Here is an 18,833-nt window from a genome sequence, read left to right as displayed (position 1 = left end):
AGGACCACCCAGACTGTTGGGTTCAAGTGTTTCTCTTTTATTGTAAATAATGAAATCACTGAACGTACCTGAGAAGAAAAGGACAAGCACAATCCCGAGGAGAATCATGTTCGCCGTGTTCGGGACCACCGGGGTGGTGGTGGGTGGGGTGGGGTGGGGGGGGGGGGGGTAAAACGAGGATGATGATGTGGGACGGGACTTGGTGCGTCCTCGGCTGGTTCCAGCGGCACCGCTGTGCGCTCAGCGGACAAGAACGCCCCGCAGCCGCCGCTACATTCACCGCGCCGCCGACGCTGTCCGCACGTCCGCCTTTTGTTCTCCGCCCGGGCGACGGCAAAGTCCCTCAAGTTTCACAAATCCGCCGGTGGAAAGGAGAGGAGAAGCCCCCGGGAGGCTGTGTGTCGGTGCGAAGTACGCGCGCCGGAGAGGCAGCCTCCGCGCGAGAGAGAGAGAGACAGAGAGAGAGAGTGTGTGCGTGCGTGTGAGTCGTTCTGTGCCAAAAAGCTCCAGCCTCGCACGAGCGCCCGCTTGGAGAACCCCCCCCCCCCACACACACACACACGCACACACACACACGCACACGCACACACACGCGCGCACACACGCACACACCACCCCCCGAACTACTGGATGGAGGTAATGTCGAGCGTCACCGGGCTGCAGCTCAGCCCGCGGACAGTCATCACGACGCGGCTCCGCTGGTGAAGTGGGGTCCCGGTGTACTCTGCGATCATGATGCTGACAGGCAGAGGAGGCTGGGGTTATTAACTGGTGATATCCCTCCTCCTCCTCCTCCTCCTCCTCCTCCTCCTCTCCCTCCTCCTCCTCAGATCATCATCACCACCACCTTTAGGGACAGTATTGGTGAGGTATGCTGGGGGGGGGGGGGGGGGGGGTCACCGTGGCTGACGTTTTCACGTTTGTATTTTGAAGTGAATTTACATTCCTGTGATCCAGAAGAGGCTGCCTTTTGCATTGGATGACATTCCAATTAGCTTTTTGACAATAAAACAAAGTGTCATAATAATGGTAGTTTGTTGGGTAAATGAATACCATTTAACCCGAAGACTGAATGATGATTTGTTTGACTGCCTCCCCAGCAGTATAATGGAATGGCATGTTTAATGGTTTAGACCAGTGGTTCCCAACCAGGGGCGTCCCAACCCCCATCATGGGTCGCCAAAGCTCCTCTTGATTTTAAGGGCGAAAGAATTATAAAATACATGCGTTTAATGAATTTCTGCGAAGAAGACTAAACTAAGTTTAAGGGTTGTTTTAGAAGTTTTAGAACTTTTCTTTATTCATTCATCATAAAGCCAGGCTGCTTGGACTATTAAAGCACACGACTGGTGAAAAGAAGTACGTCGGCCTTACACAACTGTATTGTGGTGATCAGTCGCACATAAAGAGGCTGCGTTGGAAGCAACTGGTATAGTAGCGCAGATTCAACAAAATGAGTATCATCTTATTATATTGAGGTGAAGTAAAAAAGAAACATTTCGCTTGTGTCGATCCATTCAGTCCTGTCATTTGTGGAGCTGCACTGTAACGTTTGTTGTATTGACAATGAATCCAACGACTGTTTGCTGTCAGGCTAACCACAGCGACAGTTTATGGTGTTGCGATGACAGCGTTGCTGATTTGGTGTTTATATATTCGGTCACGTTCACAGCAAGGTGCTCCCTCGATTTGGGGCGACGGGTCGTCCTCCCGTAGTGCCTTTCTTCTGCCTTTCTTCTTCAGCGAAAGTTGAAACACAGTCGAAAACCCTCTCCGGCTATTATGTTAAGCCTCACGTTATCTCTGTACGCAATACAATCATGTTTTCGATGTGTAATGTTGGCCCGGATGAAATTCAGCATATTTAAAAGATGCTTTGCGCAGACAAATATTATAACTCCCCCGAGGTATGTCACAGAAATATACACTGAATGCGCGTACAGTAATATGTGGACCACTGAAGCGATTTGAATGGCCTCAGGTGACAAGAATGGGGTGGAAACTATAAAAGGAAGCACATTTGTGAGGATTATACAATATTACAATATTCCCCGCGTGTGGCCTCCAGAGTTATTATGTCTCTCTCAAAGAGTGAATTACAAAGCGGGGTCATGTAGAGGGCTGCAGGGGCTCCACCTGTTAAACCACTGCAGCGTCACCTTCGTCTCATTTGCACGTAAGACCGCAATAGAATATCAAGAGGACGTTCCTCTACTCTTTTAAAAGGCTATAGGGACCTGCTCCAGGTAAGACCAGATAGAAGTCATTTTAAGAAACGTAATATCTTTTATTCATCATTCGTGGGTCTGTATTTTCACTTGTACCCCTCCTGAAATCTTGTTTAATTCCACATCTTTGTTGCCACAGAACAGCTCAGTCCCCTATAGTGGCGTCAGAATCGTGAACGAATCGCTCCTTTTGAACGACTCTCAAAGAGGAAGGAGTTAGCTCGGGTCGCGAGCGGGATTAGAACAAAAAAATCCTGCTTCCCGCATGAGTTAACTTCCAACTCTGAGAGTCTCTCTCACTTAACTTGTTCGTTCTGCACACGACCCCCACCCCAGACGAGCTGAAGGACGAGTGAGACTCGGCACTGAACCAAAGGCAAAACATAAAGAAGAGACGAAGAGTTGTTCGTGAGTGGTACACAGAGACACCTGTCCTAAAATAATTGCAAGTTCCTGATCTCAGGGGAAACATACACTATGAATACACAATCCCCGTCACTATTTGTCTGAAAGTAAGTGAAACCCTGACCCCAAAACTCAACCCAAGTAACACGGAGATCACACATCTACAACTAACAACAATCCACAACTCTGCAGCGCGTAAGCTTTGGGAAGTAATGTAAAGGGGATTTTTGGGAGTCCGACGTGTACTAACCTAACCTAACCAACCTCTCAGCCTGAACCAATTCATTTCGGAGGAGCAGCCTTTAAACGACCTGCGTGCGTGTGTCATTTTCACAAACGCTTGTTGCTTACAGCGTGTGCCTTTTGCACTGCGCTTGTTGCTCTCCAGTGGCTTCAGCGCTGGAATTGATGTGGTGAGGAGCCGGTGTGGAGAACCGTGGCCGCGCTCGCCCCTCATCCACAGTGCTGTGGTGCCGCTGTGGGTGCGCTGCTGGACCGGGTGATTGTATGGATGGAAGAGGGAGGAACTGGAGGAGACACTTTTATGGCTGGTTGACCATGAATAACAGTAACGCTGAGGCACCCTGCAGGCGCACACACACACACACACACACACACACGTGCACACAGTCTGCCATCATCATGTGCGCTTTAATTTCCTTCACGTGCAATCTTGGATAATTGGCGGTGGAGGCAGTTTAGGTGGCGCGCAGTTTTTATGGGCGAGCATCTGCAAAATGCTAATTCCTGAATGTCACAGATTAGTCTCACTGACAACAGGAGGAGTGAGATAATAGAACGAGACAATGACAGGGAGAGCGCTTTTGTTCGTGTATGGACAGCTTTTTCAGCTTCACTTACAAACCGTAATCAGTCCATTTTATACACACACACACACACACACACACACACACAAAGTGTTACAACCTTGTCCCATCAAGCAAATTACATGCCTCTCTGTTCACCCCCAGAGGTCACTCAGCCTCATGGCCTGTTGGGCAACAAGCTGTTCAGCTAATCAGTGGAGAGCCTCCCCTCTCCAGGGAGAGACATATGGTGAGCAGCGCTGTGACATCACAACAAACAACAACCACAGTGACATCACAAAAGAGGCTTTGCCGTGGTGTCATAAATCTCTTTGTGACCGCATCGGGCTCCGCCATGGAGGTCTACTGCCAAACTGGCTGTGGTGCTGACAGTATAGTTGTGACATCACAACCTTACGGAAGTCCTGACGGCTCTTTTAAGGCACAGTGTCTGTGACTGAGCACTTTGATTTGACTTTCCCAGTATTTACACAGCACCTAGAGCTGCTTTATAATCCAACAAGACGTGTAGATCTCACGTCCTACAATATGGGATCTTTAAGTAATGTCACAGGTTATGAAATGATGTAATCCTGCTAGTCTTGCCTTTAATTTGTGCGTCGAAATATCAATTTTAAATGAACAAAAACAAACAACATTGTGGTTGTCAGTGGTGGAATGTAACAAAGTACATTTACTCAAGTACTGCACTTGAGTACAATTTTGAGGTACTTGTACTTTGCCGCAGTATTTCCACTTTATGCTACTTTAGAATTCTACTCCACTACATTTTGGAGGCAAATATTGTACTACTACATTTATTTGATAGATTGATTTAATTTATTTATTCATACAAAATATAAATCAACTAATAAATGATGAAGCATTATTATAGGTGAAGTAAATTAAAATTAGCCCCATCTTTACCAGTACCTATAATTCATTCATATAATTCATTGATATAATATACATTATTCTTATTGATGCTAATACTTACTTACGTGAAACAGAGTATTTTAACACCGTGGTATTGCTATTTTTATCTAAGTAAAAGATCAGAGTACTTCTTCCACTATTGGTGGTGGTGCAGGCAAATCTAATATTGATATTATTATTGGATGAATTGTCATGACATTTAGTTCAGACACTCATGTTCCTCTCAGAATGAATCATAATAACTTTGGTGATCCTCTTATTTTTCATCTAAGCGCCACCGTCAGGTCAAACTTTAATTTGCCCCGTACTTCAGCTGTACTGTTAGCATACATGCTCAACATTATAGCTGCGAAACATCAGCATGTTTGCATTGTCAATGAGAGCATGTTAGTACATTGACGATAGCATTTAGCACCATTGAGACCATAGACTGTACATAAAGATGGACGACATGACAGCTCCCTGAAAGTGAAGCCAAAACGTCTCGATCGCCCCCTGGTGGCTGGCTGCATTATAGGCCATAAGCCCCGCCCACTCCATGTTTGGTTTCCACTGTTTTAGGTAGTTCTCATCACGTTGATATGATGTCAGACAGGCACGGATGTCCTTATATGGTATCTCTGCTTCGGAGACAGACCAGATGTTTATGTTTATGTCAACGTTGCTTTGTAATGTTAGGTTTACAGTTTGCCTTCCAAAGACTTCCGGAACTTGGCCGGGCCAAACAGAAGAAAGTGGGCTTTTAGGGAGGGGGGGGGGCTTAAAGAGACAGGAGCTCAAACAGCTTGTTTCAGACAGAGGGGGAACTGAGGGGCTGCATGAAGGGCCAGGTGAAGATATATAAGGACTTTTTTTTGAACTGTGAATCATGCAGAACTGCTCCAGTGGAATCACAAGAGGAAAATATAGAGCTGGAAATGAGCAGAATAGGTCCCCTTTAACTTAGGTCCTTCAATAAACCTGCTACAAATGCTACTGCTGATGAATAAGTATTTCGAAAGCTGTTTGAAATAGTTGGTTCTCACTGTACCATTTTGACTTAATCTTTATTTAACTTAAATGTTATCTATATTGCACTTTTCAAAACTGCTTCACAAAACATAAACCATAGGGCGGCATGGTGGTGCAGTGGTTAGCACTGACGCACTGGGGGGTACAGCAGGGTAGAGCGGGGTGGGGGCAATTACTGAGTTTGCCATTATTATTTGGTTTTATTGTTATTATTGTCATCATAGAAAACATTCATAGAGTCGCAGTCTGATGTTCTCATGAAATAGTTGTGCCAGGCGTGAAAAAAGAGGGCTGATAGAGGAGTTCAAAGCCTGGATCCTTTCTCGCCTCTCAACCACAATCACTATCATGAAGTTGGTGTGAATGTCAGAACGTCAAGTTTTGGAAACTTGCTGAAAAGTCTGGGGCGAAGGGGCATTCTGAAGCTTTCCGACCATCCGACAAGAACCTCTTATGGAGTGTGCTGGCCATTAAAGATCACCCCCATTTGAAGATGCAGTAAGAAAGAAGAGACAGCGCATGCCATGCATTTAGGACATTGATTGGAATATCACGTGCAGTTCGGAAGGCTTAGTCCTGGAGTGAAGTAAGTGGAGGTGAAGTGATGGCCTCCTTGTCTTTAAGGGCAGCTGGACATAAAACACAAATGCTACACATGAGCGTCGTCTCACTATTCTGACGGAAAAACTGCCTTAAATTAGGACAGAAAAAGGTTCATCTTTTTTAAAAAGAAGTGAGTGTGATTTGATTTTTTTTAAATGGTTCAGAGTGCACAGATGTAGCCTCAATCAATCATTCATTACCTGTTTCACATGTATTCACGTTAACCGTGATGTAATTTGACTCTCTCGGGTTTCTTTCGTCGGTCTCATCACAGGATACAACCCAATTACAGATCGGTAGCTCAACTGGGAACCACATTCCATGTGCAATTAAATGCATCCCCATTTTCACAAATTTTCACAGACACGACTTGGACGGGAGGAGAGCAATTTTATTAGGCTGGATCCAGTCTATGACGGCTTGTGCACTTGTGAGCGAATCCTCGGATCGCTGTTAAGAGTGAATGCAACTCAATAAGCCTAAATGAGGAGAATCTGACATCTAAGTGAAAATACTATCTATGAGGAACATCAGCTGGGTCACTGAAAGACAAGTTATGCAACGAGTGTGCTAATATTTAGTTATTTCATGTGGCTCATCTATAAAACATGCCGCCCTCTCAAAACTTCTAAACAAATGTAAATTCCCAACAGGAATTTCCCTCCTTTGCTTTATGGCTCCTTGTTTTCTGCTCCTTGTCAAGCCTTCTGTTTGATGATACCGATCAAATGGATGGTGCAGAGAATCAGCCTGAATTTAGTTATTAACATCAAATAAACTGTGTTCTTTTTTTCACACTCATTATAGGCTGTGTCTGTTTTTGTCTGAAATGGGAGGCCCATGACAGGCCTTGGAAAACAATGGTGAAGTTTTACACAAAATTAGGACTCTGATGGAAGTTCAGTCGAAGAAATGTAGGTAGACTCTTGGGGTTCGGCAGCACCACCATCTGTCCAAACTTCTAGCCTTCATATCTGTGACGAAAATATTCTGAACTCCTGGTTCACTTTTACCAGCTTTTTCCAAAGTTTTCCACCTTACAAAGAAGTCTATATGTCAAGAAGAGTTCAGTGAATACAAGCAGTGTCCCAATTCAGTCTGTCCTTCAGAGGAGGACTGGACTTGTGACAGAGATTAGCCCATTCCGGGCCCTGACCCTTACACCAAAACAAACAGTACGTTTGAGTGATCATCATCAAATGGCTAAGTTGGAAATTTCCATGTTTGCTGATACGTGGTTGTCCTCAAATGTCAACCAGAAAAGGTAAATACAAGTGGGAAATGGTCTTCACTTATATAGCGCTTTTCAACCTTATCGGTTCCCAAAGCGCTTTACAGATCAGGTCGCAGTCACACATTCACACGCTGAAGCTGCCATGCAAGGTGGCCTCCATCGGGAGAAACTTAGGGTTCAGTGTCTTGCTCAAGGATGCTTCAACATGTGGACCGGGCCCTGCTACCTCCCGTCCAACAATGCTAACCACTGCGCCACCATGCCACCAAGTGGTCAGCTCGGGCAAGTTCTACGATACACATCATACGTTGGTTACTTTAGAGTAACAAATAGCGGACAATTGCCAAAAACCATGTGGACTTCCACCAGGTTAATAGTGAATGTATCCAGTAAGCAATTTGTCACTCATGCTGCATACGGCAAAGTTTCTGTCTAGCTTCCATAACGCTATTTACATCCAGCACTTCATGCTAAGCATTGTAACTGTCTGTGACAAGCTTGCTAAATGTGTAACAAATCAAGGCAAAAGAAGCCTGCATTTCTTGGCTATGTTTGAAATGAGCGACTACTTGGCAACAGAACTCTCCAACAAGCTAAAAATTACATATTTTTACATATCAGGGCCATGTAAAGTTGATGCAGCCTATGTGTTAGCAAACAGTTTGCACACCCAGTACACACCAGAGCAACATTGGTATTCATTTGAAGTCATGTGTCTGTCCTCCTGATGAGTAGCCGAAAGTCCAAAATGTACTCTCCTTTTAGCTCTGTTTTTGGTCACTACCAACACCAGACGAAACTATGCTATGCTATGACATGAAATGCAAATGAATTTGGCGAAATGAATTAGCCAATCATGACCCATCAACATCATAATTGCCTAGCAGATAAATAAGAGCATGTCCATGTACATTTCTTTGTCTAGTTTTTATGAGGTCACAGTTTTCCTGTGACTTCTGAGGTTTACCAGCAGTCAGACTAATGCCTATTTCAGACAACAATGTCCACCATCAGTTTAAGTCTTGCCAAAAACAGTGATTTGTAGACAACAAGATCTATTATCCAGATCACAGTTGAAAGCCATGCAGCAGGTGAGCAGGAAATATTCAGCTAACAGCGTGAACTCTGAAGGCATTAATTACAATAATTGACTTGTTCTTGGCTCAGACAGCTTTATATTGTGGTGAATAAATACTTTGAACAATCCAGCGGTTATGTCACCTCAGGTCCATTATTGCAGGAGCATTTTGGCTGTGACAAAGCTGGCAGCAAAGGCACAAACAGGAGGAGCTGTATCCCAGCTCAGTGGGTAGACAAGTCCTAATTGTGCCTGTGAGAAGTGTACACGGTTTGACACGTTGTTGCTTAGCCGCTGGAGCAGTTGTTTGCAGCTATGTTTTGTCTTTATCTGAATCATTCGCACTTTGACAAATTTTAATTTGTCTTTTCCTTTTTGTTTTTGTTTTTTTTTTTCTCATATTAGTTCAGCTAGCCGGGGATTGCAGACAGTACAGTAAAACAACAGTCCAAACTATTCAGTTCCAGCCTACCGACACACTTTTCTGACATTTTCCCACTTGCCTCAAGACAGCCACCATCGTCCCTGTACCAAATAAGGTCTGCAGTGTCTAGTTTAAATGACAACCGCCCTGTGGCACTCACCTCCATTCTGATGCAGTGCTTTGAGAAACTGGTTCTCCAGCACATCGAAAAACAAACTTCACAGCCAGCCTGGACCCTCACCAGCTTGTGTACAGAACCAGCAGACCCACAGAGGATGCCATCTCCACTGCCCTCCACTCAGCCCTCACACGTCTTGAAAATAACAACACCTACACCAGAATGCTGTTCGTTGATTTCAGCTCACCATTCAACACAATCTCCCCCATGGAACTGATCAAACGTAGTACTCTGGGCTCTGGTACTACACTCTGCAACTGGGTATTGGACGTCCACAGACCACAGATGGATTGGTGGGTTCCTCCACCTCCTCCAACCCTTGTGCTTAACACCAGAGCCCCCCCCCCCCCCCCCCCCCCCCCTTCACTTCACACTTCGGTTCACAACTGTAGTACATGTTTAAAAGTTCTATAAAACACCACAAATGTATCAAAGGTTATTTAAGGTACAGTATGTAAGTATGTAGCTAGCTGTGTTTTTTTTACTGTTCCCTCTGTTTCTGTCTTGGAGACTGTCCAGCCAACCTCACTAGTCAATTGGTTGACAGTGAGGGGTCGTCCGCTGATTTAAGCTCACCTGGGCCCTTGGTCTGTATAAACTGGCCCATGTGCTTCCTCCTGCCTCTACCTTCCTACAGCTAACATCCAACCTGCATCACTTTCCGTTTGGTTTGTCTTCAGCACCGCTATAGCACATTAACCACACATCCATGCACTGCTTTCATTGCTTCCACTTATCCAGGGCCAGGTCACGATGGCAGCAGGCTAAGCAAGGTAATCCAGACATCACTCTCCCCAGCAACGTTTTCCAGCTCCTCCTGGACGATCCTGAGGTGTTCTCAGGCCAGATGAGATATGTAATCCGTCCAGGGTGTTCTGGGCCTCATACCAGTTGGACGTGCCTGGAACACCTCCAAAGGAAGGCCCCCAGGAGGCATCGTGATCAGATGCCCTAACCACCTCAGCTGGCTCCTTTCGACGCAAAGGAGCAGCGGCTCTACTCCGAGCTCCCTCCGGATGTCTGAACTCCTTACCCTATCTCTAAGGCTGAGCCGAGCCACCAGACCCCCCAGGAGTCAGGGTCATACACCTTCTCCAAGTCCACAAAACACATGTAGACTGGATGGGCAAACTCCCATGACCCCCCCCCCAGTAATCCCGCAAGGGTAAAGAGTTGGTCCACTGTTCAACAGCCGGACAGAATCTGCATTGTTCCTCCTGGATCTGAGGTTTGACAATCAGTCAGAGCCTCCTTTCCAGCACCCTGATAATTGGTCCCCTTTTTTAACAATGGGTACCACCACCCCGGCCTGCCACTCCACAGGCACTGTCCCTGACCTCCACGTGACACCAAAGAGGCGTGTCTGCCAAGACAGCCCAACACTGTCCAGAGCCTTCAACATCTCAGGGCGAATCTCATCCACACCTTGCCCTCAGCAACCTCTGCCATAGATATGGATGAGGCTTCCCCCGGGTCTTCAAACTCCGCCCCATCCAGAGAGGATGCGCTGGTTGGGTTCAGGAGTTCCTCAAAGTGCTCTTTCCACCGCTCGACAAGGCAACCCTGTCATTCCTCGGGGGGAGAACTCCAACACAGCAGCGCTCAGCCGGGGGCTTTTGAGTAATGTTGCTAGGCAACCATCAAATCATCCGTCCTGAGCCTAACAGTGATTGTGCTGTGAAGTAAACTCACAGATCTCACCACTACAGAAGGCCCGCCTCTAACTTCATCCGATTGGACATTGGGGAAAAAAATGACTCCCGTGGCGAATTTCTGCTGTGAATTGAAGTTTTTTTCAACTCAGGGCGTTCAGAGCACATGAGCAAATGCTTCCTGACTATAAACAACTGGACGAAATGTTGGTGGATTTGGTGCCGTTGACCTTTCACATTACAAAACATTGCTTAATGGAGCTTTAATATCACTGGATTTAGTCTAGTCTCAGACTTGGCTTGGTGTTGAGGAATTCCCACAGGACCCGGTCTTGGACTTTACTTGGCCTTTTACGTGGCTGCTGGTTTTTGCTACTTGACTACAGCGTTGGCTTCAACACACCATCCTGTCGCCCTGCATCGTATCACTGCTGCTCGAGTGAAAGAAGGAGAAATAATCAGAGGAGTGAGAGGAGGGGGGCGCAGATCCACGCGAGCATGAAATAACCAGATATTGTTACCAAATCTCACAAACAATTTCGCATGAAATTTCTCCCACTCAACCTCTCCCTATCTCTCATAGCTACACCTCTCATTTCCTCTCGCACCCTTTGTCTCTACCCATCCATCTCTTGTTCCTGTCCTCACCTCTTCCCTCCTCCCTCCCTCTCCTTCCTCCCACCGCCTCTGAAAATCTCTCTCCTCTCCAGGTTGCCCTCCGCCTCCTCCCCGTCTTCCTCTCGTTACCATTTTATAGGCTTGTTAGTTCCACTTGAAATGCCAAATGACAAACAATCTAAACCCAGTGAGCTGCTACCTTGCTGCCCTCATAGAGCTGCAGATCTAAACAAACAGGATATGAGCTGAAACGCTCACACAGTCCGCCCCCTCCCGCCCAACATAAATCCTCATATGGGATTTAGACACTTAAACACACACATGAGCTGTGTAACGACAAACACAAAGTCATTTTTGAACCTTTGAATTTGCAGTGTGAAGAGGTAGTGCGCTGGGTTAGATCAGCTACTGGTGCTGCGGTGTATTCTACCTTTCCTTTTCTTCAAATTGGATTGATTCCTTATTGTTGTCAAATATGGTTGAAGTCATTCTAGCAATAAAATCTATACTTGTATTCATGAGTATATTTTCTCATTATTGTGCTGAGATTCAGTGTGGAGGTTTAGTGTCCCTTTATGGTCAACATGCTGTTTGCTGGGGCTTTTCCATCAATACAAACATTCAGTTCTGTGCATCATGGAATTGCCAAATTGTACAATAGTTTTCTTGTGAACAAATAAAAGTTATGTTTACATTCTGTGTTGCTCACCAAAACTCACTGTGTGTGTGTGTGTGTGTGTCTTTGAGCTCTAACAAACGCGTCGAGTGCATTTCCTTCCTCATAAAACATTTGTTTAGCCGACTTTTTCAATCCAGTTTTTGTTTGCATCCTCATTTACTTGCTGCCAGTCGCCTTCTTTTCGCCCCTGCTGGCGCAACGCTGCACATCTTGACACTCCACAGGGAACATTTAAGCATCACCATGGAATGTGAGCAACACTACAGCGACAATAACGCTGCAGCCACATGGATTCCGGCAGACGGACAGCACCTTCTGGACGGCAGGGGGAAAAACAAATAAACAGTCCAACAGAATGGCAGGACGGCAAAGCGAGACACGCGTGGCGATTGTTTTGTTTTCAAAGAATGGAATAAAATACATTAAATAAAATTGCGTGCCTATGATTTGATGTAATTATTCTACTAATGCGTGCGGCTATAAAATGCAGCTTTCTCTTAATATTCTATCGCAAACTTAAAATGTGTGTTAAATTCCCCCCCTGAGACATGAGGTCGTTAATTCATTCCCAACATGAGCCGTACGGTTTTAGCTTCTCGTTGCCGGAACGAAATTAAAAATATTGAATCCATGTGAATGCAAGCATAATCGTGCCAAGCCATTAAAACATGGAGATTGCTGCAAGGCAATAATCGGAAAGAACCTATTTAAATTTTTACTTACTAAGGAGTGATCTAGTAATGGTTAGCACTACTCAGTCTGTTTTCTGAGTAGCCCTGGGTGCTTTGTCACGTGACATCACCTGACAGAAAGACGAGACAAACAGGCACTAAAATGTGTTTACTTCATTTCTAAGCGTGGATGTTTTAAATAGAACTGTCCCAAATGTTCAATGTTTAAAGGGACAGAGATCTAAAACCGGACTTGTTGAAAAAAAAAAGGGCGGGGGGGGGCCTTGTATCACGACGGGTGTTTTGAAATGCCCTTCACCAGATTCGGTTTTTAAGTTGATATAAATGCAAAGTCGCAAAAATTAAAATGCCTTACAGTCAGGATCAGTCATTCGGGTCAAACCTCATCCAGTCCAGATGCTACATATTTGGAAGGGAGATTCAAATCTTTTACCTTGACATGATTTTATTTATTTCTTATTTTTTTCCATTTTTCATTTTATTTCATTTTTTTTTGTTGTTGTTCATTTTCAAGGCAGCAGTGGATTCCTCAAATATCAAACTTTTATCGAACTTAATTAGCAATTAATTAACACCGACACTCCGCTGAGGTTTGATGGTAAATTGTGTTTACCACAATTGTGGGGGGGGGGCTATGGGATTAACATGATCCTCCCGCTGGATTTCCTGCATCGTGGTGCGATTGATGAGCGCTGTGGGAGAACTCGAAATGTGCCGTTGGTTCTGTACCGTCAACCCCATCTGCGTACAAGTGCACGGCAGCATGTTTATCTGGTGTCACGGTTAACTTTTAGGGGACAACACAACGGTGCTAGACGTAAACAAAAACTACCACCGTTTCATGAGTGCGTGTCGTGTGTTAAGGATGTACATTTCAGATTTGTTTGTGAAGAATGTATTGTAAGAAAAACAAAAACAAAAATAAGCATAAGCGCCCATGTGAGCACTTCTGCTTTATCAAACATCTGCTGTTGCTGCGTTTGGCCTTGGCGAGTGACTGTACCATGCTGCTATCAGAGCCCTCAGCGCCCTTGTATGTGTGCCTGCTGTGTGTGTTTGTTTTGCAGGGTGCAGGGTGAACAAAGATGTCCTTTTGAGTCTGGCTGCCGAGCTAATATTGACCAGCGCGCTCGGCGACATGCAGCAGGTCAAATTAAGCACAGTAGCGACGGTCGCGGAGCACAAAGAGCCAATGACACGCCTTATCACCTGGATGAATTAGGTCTGTCTGTCACTGACTGATCCCGAACACACCACACAGTGGAGGGGGGGGGGTTCACATATACATGCTGCATCTGTAGCTTGTGATGTATTTTTTAAAAGGATACTCATTTTCTCTTTTCTCCCCCCACCTCATGTTACAGATAAGAAGACCTGGAAAAGGGATTAACGTTGTCATATAAAAGACATGCTGTTGCTGCTGTTTTGTTTTGTTTTTACCTTTCAAACAAGAATCCCTTAAAAGCTGTAATATAAGTTATAAAAAAAAAAAGTATGTAATACATGTAAAATACAAAATGCAAACTTGATGCTCTGATTCTCTGGTTCTCTCACATGTTAAATGTTCGCTGATGGTTTGCGCTACACAAACGCAGCCTCAACTAATATCACCAAAAATGGTATTCTGTTTTGAAAACGTTATATTAACGTACATCACCCCTGTCCCCCCTGCGTTACATTAACGCACCCACCCCCTACTGGACACTTTATCTGGACACTTTACTTTATTTTGGTCACTGCACTGTTTGTTATTTATCTTATCTTATTTTTATTCTTATTCTTATTTTACCTTTTATATTCTACTTATTTGTTATCAAAACAATAGCACCTTCAGATCACAGCACATTCCTTGTAATGTATGCTACTTGGCAATAAACAGTTTCTGATTCTGAAAAATGTGGGGGGGGGGGGTGAATTAAAATTTTAGTCTTTTATTTGCTAAACCAGACCGTTATAATGCATAAACATATATTTATTGTAGTATGCAAATGGAATGATTGGCTGACAGGGTTATGTTCATTATGAGAGTCTATATGCTAAAACATAAACTGAGTGAAATACAATTTCAATTATGCAAAATCGTTTCATATTAATGTGGTCTTTCATAGGACAACAGGGTTTTTTTTCGGGTCTGCTGTCTTGCAGTAACTACAATAAAATACACAAAGGTGAAACACCACGTTAGGTCAGTCAGCCCCGTGACACATGAAGGTGGTTAAAATGTTCGACCCGGATAAAGGTTGAAACGAATTTCGAAGCTTTTACGTGTCTTAAAAAAGGCAGTTGCTAACAAGTGGCACAACGAGACTATAGAGGTTGTCATTGGCTTTTTGTCGAGGGAACCAGGGCGATGCTAACTTCGGCTGGCCTACAAAAACACGTGAATCCTGCAGCCAGATCACATCAGACAGAAGGAAACTTTCTGATGGAAATGAGACAATAAACGTCACCGTTGTTTCTCTTTACACCGAGTCACTTGGCTCTGTCATTCACTCACATGGCTTTTTCCCTACAACGTCTGTCAGTGGATGACTGCTTACCACCTGGAGACTGAGCTGCCCTTCCAGCGAAGGCGTCTCCTGTCCACGACCTCTAAGTAAATGTAAAGAGTGTCAACATGTTACAGTGTCCTTAAACGTTGATCACTCAAGTAAAGATGTCTCAAAGTCCCAGTTCCCATCACAGCCAGCCCCCCCAATCAAGGACTCTCCAACCACATCAACACAATAAGATTAGAGACATGGCCAAATCAGTCTCTTATCTTTCTGAACATGTCTCCTATCATTTAGGCTCATTAGGGGATAATGCAGACCTGGGACCAGCTGACCACCTGCCTCTTAATGGAATGAGCATGTATACACACGTAAAAATCTCTAAAAATCTACTCATGTGAGAGTAAATGGTACAGTTTACTCAAACACGTGACTTAAGTACATGTAACGGAGTAGATGTAAACCCACCTCTGCATCCAGGACATGGTTAAACCATGCACCCCTGCCTGGCAGTAGAAGAGCGTAGCCCCTCCTCACTACGGGGGGGCAGCTACCGCTCAACAAAATTACAACTGTTTGGCTCCACAATGGTGGATGTTCAGACTGTAAACTCACGTGTTCAGACTGCACCTTGGCTTATAAAAAATTAAACTCTCTTTCTCTTAATGTGTCCAAATGTTGCACTTGAAGCAGTTCCGTATATTTGATGAACTCAATGTTCTCGATGCTTCTTGCAGTTGTTGGGTTGCATCCACATGGCTGAATGCACTCGCTGAAAGTGACTTTGGATGAAAGCGTTTGGCTGAATAAATGTAACGTTAATGTAATGTAAAAGTGCTAGCGTTGATAAATATCAAGTACATCCAAATATTTGACGGTTAATGATCCGTTTTCTGATGTGTGTGTCATTCCACCGTGAATCATTTACGAGAATCAAAGCTGAAAAAAAAAAAACATCTGCCAATTAAACGACAAAAGTTCACAAGGAGGCTTTGCATTCAAATCACACAATGAGAAAGAAAATCCAGACCACCTCTTCCAACTCATGTGAGGCCTCTGGTTTGTTGACCCTTCTGTGCCACCATAGGAAAAAAGCATGTCACGCTCCTTTAAAGTCATGGGTGTGTTCCGTCGTGACTCTGCAGCTGCTGATAGCCCCCACTTGGAGAGAGAGAGAGAGAGAGAGAGAGAGAGGGAGAGAGGGCTATCAGACTCTGGGTGTGCAGAGCAGCAACTGGTCTAGGTATAGGTGGAATCACCACAGATACATGACAGCGCAACAGTTTGTGCTTTAAATAGCATCAAAATGCAGTGCATCCCGGCAAACACGGGCTTCTGATACAAGGCATTGATGCAACAGCGTTTATAGCAACACCTGCATCATCTCTGATTTTATTTCGATTACCTCAAAATGTGATGTTGTGAAAAGTTAGCGCTCCTGTGGTATGATTTTTGAACTTGCCGGGATGCCATTTGGTGCTAACAACATTTATAAAAAAAAATTTAAAAAAAAAACCTCCCTCAACATCAAAATGCACACTGTGCCGTAGGCTTAGTATGCATATCCACAGCGAGTCCTTTGAGTGGATTTATTGGGCTTATTATCGTTGCTAATTGAACAGAGACAGTTTCAGCAAGACGTGTCTCGACACAGAGAAACAAACAAATGAGCGAAGTGAAGGTTAAGAAAGATCTCTGAAATCAAAAGGAGCCAAAAGGGAGAGCGGCAGCAATACAAATATGGTACCGTGGCAATTGGAATTCACGCTGGGGGTGTGAAATAAATGCGCTTTGTCGTGTTGAAAAGTCACTGCCGTGGTGGCCTAAAATGTGTACAAACATCACTTACCGTAACCCAAAAATGAAGTGAAGTCTCCATGTTATCTGAGTAAGATAAAGTAAAACAGAAGCAGAACGTTTGCAGGGCTACGTATGAAAAAAGCAAAAAGTTGACTTTGATTTATGTATCTGCCACTTATTTCTGACATCAGTAATAAAGGGGGAAACTAAAACACCCAGGTTGTGTTGGCGTGCACACCCTTGTAACTGCTGCTGCTGTAGCCTAATTGTATTTTAAAAGATCTAACTAATTGCATTACAAAGGAGGCGAAGGCCAATTTACCTTTTCCTGAAACGAACTGGAGGGTTCCTAATTAGATCAGCGGAAACCAGGATGGGGTTAACCCTAACCAGGATTTCATTGGAATGCCGATGTTTCGTGGACTTAAAGCCGGGGGTGGTTATACATATATGTATAATCACCCCCGGCTTGAAGTCCACAAAACATATAATATATGCGTTTATATAGTGTTACATATATGTAACACTATGTAAACCGGCGGGAAGAAAGAACAGGTTCCACACTGTTCTGCGGTTTGAAAATCCCATGGGCAGCATCTGTAACATCTGATTGAGCCGGTCCCTCTCAGTTACCTGGTAACGTGATGAGTTTTTATATCACACAGTGGCCATCGCCCTCACATGGCGACACTGTTTGAAAGCATTCGTCTATTTCTATCGCCAAAGCAATTAAAACTGTTAAAGGCAGACATATTTTGAAAATGTAAAAATACTGTTACCTGCTTGCTCCCACAGTTCATTTCAATTATCAAAGGATGTTTACCGTATATATGTAAGGGACCCAGGAAAAAGTTGTATTACCATTAAGGAATGACTGCAACAAAGTCGACTCATGGTGCTTCTGTGGATCCGGCCAAGAGACCGGAATTTTAAGCTTACTAGGATGCAGTAAATCCCTTGTTGTCATCGTGTATTTTTTGTACTAGTATATTTATGTTTCAGTAATGGGACAAATGTGATTTATTATTTAACAATGTATATTTCATTTAGCAAAGAATTCCTTTTTTTGATAAGCATGCTATGCATCCGGGCATATAATGCGCTCTCTAGACCTACACTGACAAAATATATGTGTCTATTATTTTGGAGAGCGAGATGACAGAATATTTAGAATGTTGCCAAAGAAATGAGTCTAATCCATCGTGTGGAATGGAACTCATTGACTAGATGGAGTTCTATGTGTTTGAACAATATTCGGCCGCTAATCATGGGGTTGTAATAAATGAGTTAAAGAAATTAAACAGAAAATACATGTCTTATTTTTTTTTTGTCTATTTAGAAGCCCAGAACTAAGGTTAACTTGGAACTTATCATTATTATCCATGTTGTTAGGAAATTGTCTTAGGCTTCACCAGCGTTAAAAATAAGGCCGATGATAGGGACAAATGACAGGGACACAGTATCAACAAACAACATGATGTAAATGCATTAATACAGTAAAAGATTAAGTTAAAAATAATAATAAAGTACATTTTTGGTGGCTCATACTTGTCTTTAGCGCCTCCCTGAGGGTAAAAGCTCAAGGTGCGTTAGTCCAAAGGGTGGGAAAGATCGCTTCTGTCAACATGTATTTTATTGCAGTCTAATTTATTCATATCTGCCTCATCCTCGCCTCCTAATCTATGTAACACTGCAGGTGAGCAAGGCGCGAGCCGAGGTGAGACTTGCAAAGTCACGCCCACTTCTGAATCATCGGATCAACTCCCCGGACGATTCAATCTAATCCCTTTCGTGTTCCGTTCCACTCAGGAATATGTTACATCACAGAAGCTAAAGATGCTAATGGTGTCACTGCCTCAATGTCTCACAGCACGAAGGTTTGTACGTTCAAAAAATTGCTTTAAAAAAGAGAAGAGACGGTAAGAAAATGAAGGGGGGGGGGGGGGGGGGGGCGACGGAGAGCACACAGGGGCTGGGCCTCCCAACATCAAGGTCCC

The sequence above is a fragment of the Enoplosus armatus genome, chromosome 10 (assembly GCF_043641665.1).
Source record: "Enoplosus armatus isolate fEnoArm2 chromosome 10, fEnoArm2.hap1, whole genome shotgun sequence".
Classification (NCBI taxonomy): Eukaryota; Metazoa; Chordata; class Actinopteri; order Centrarchiformes; family Enoplosidae; genus Enoplosus; species Enoplosus armatus.
The sequence above is the reverse complement of the archived record's forward strand: the minus strand, read 5'-3'. Positions refer to the sequence as shown.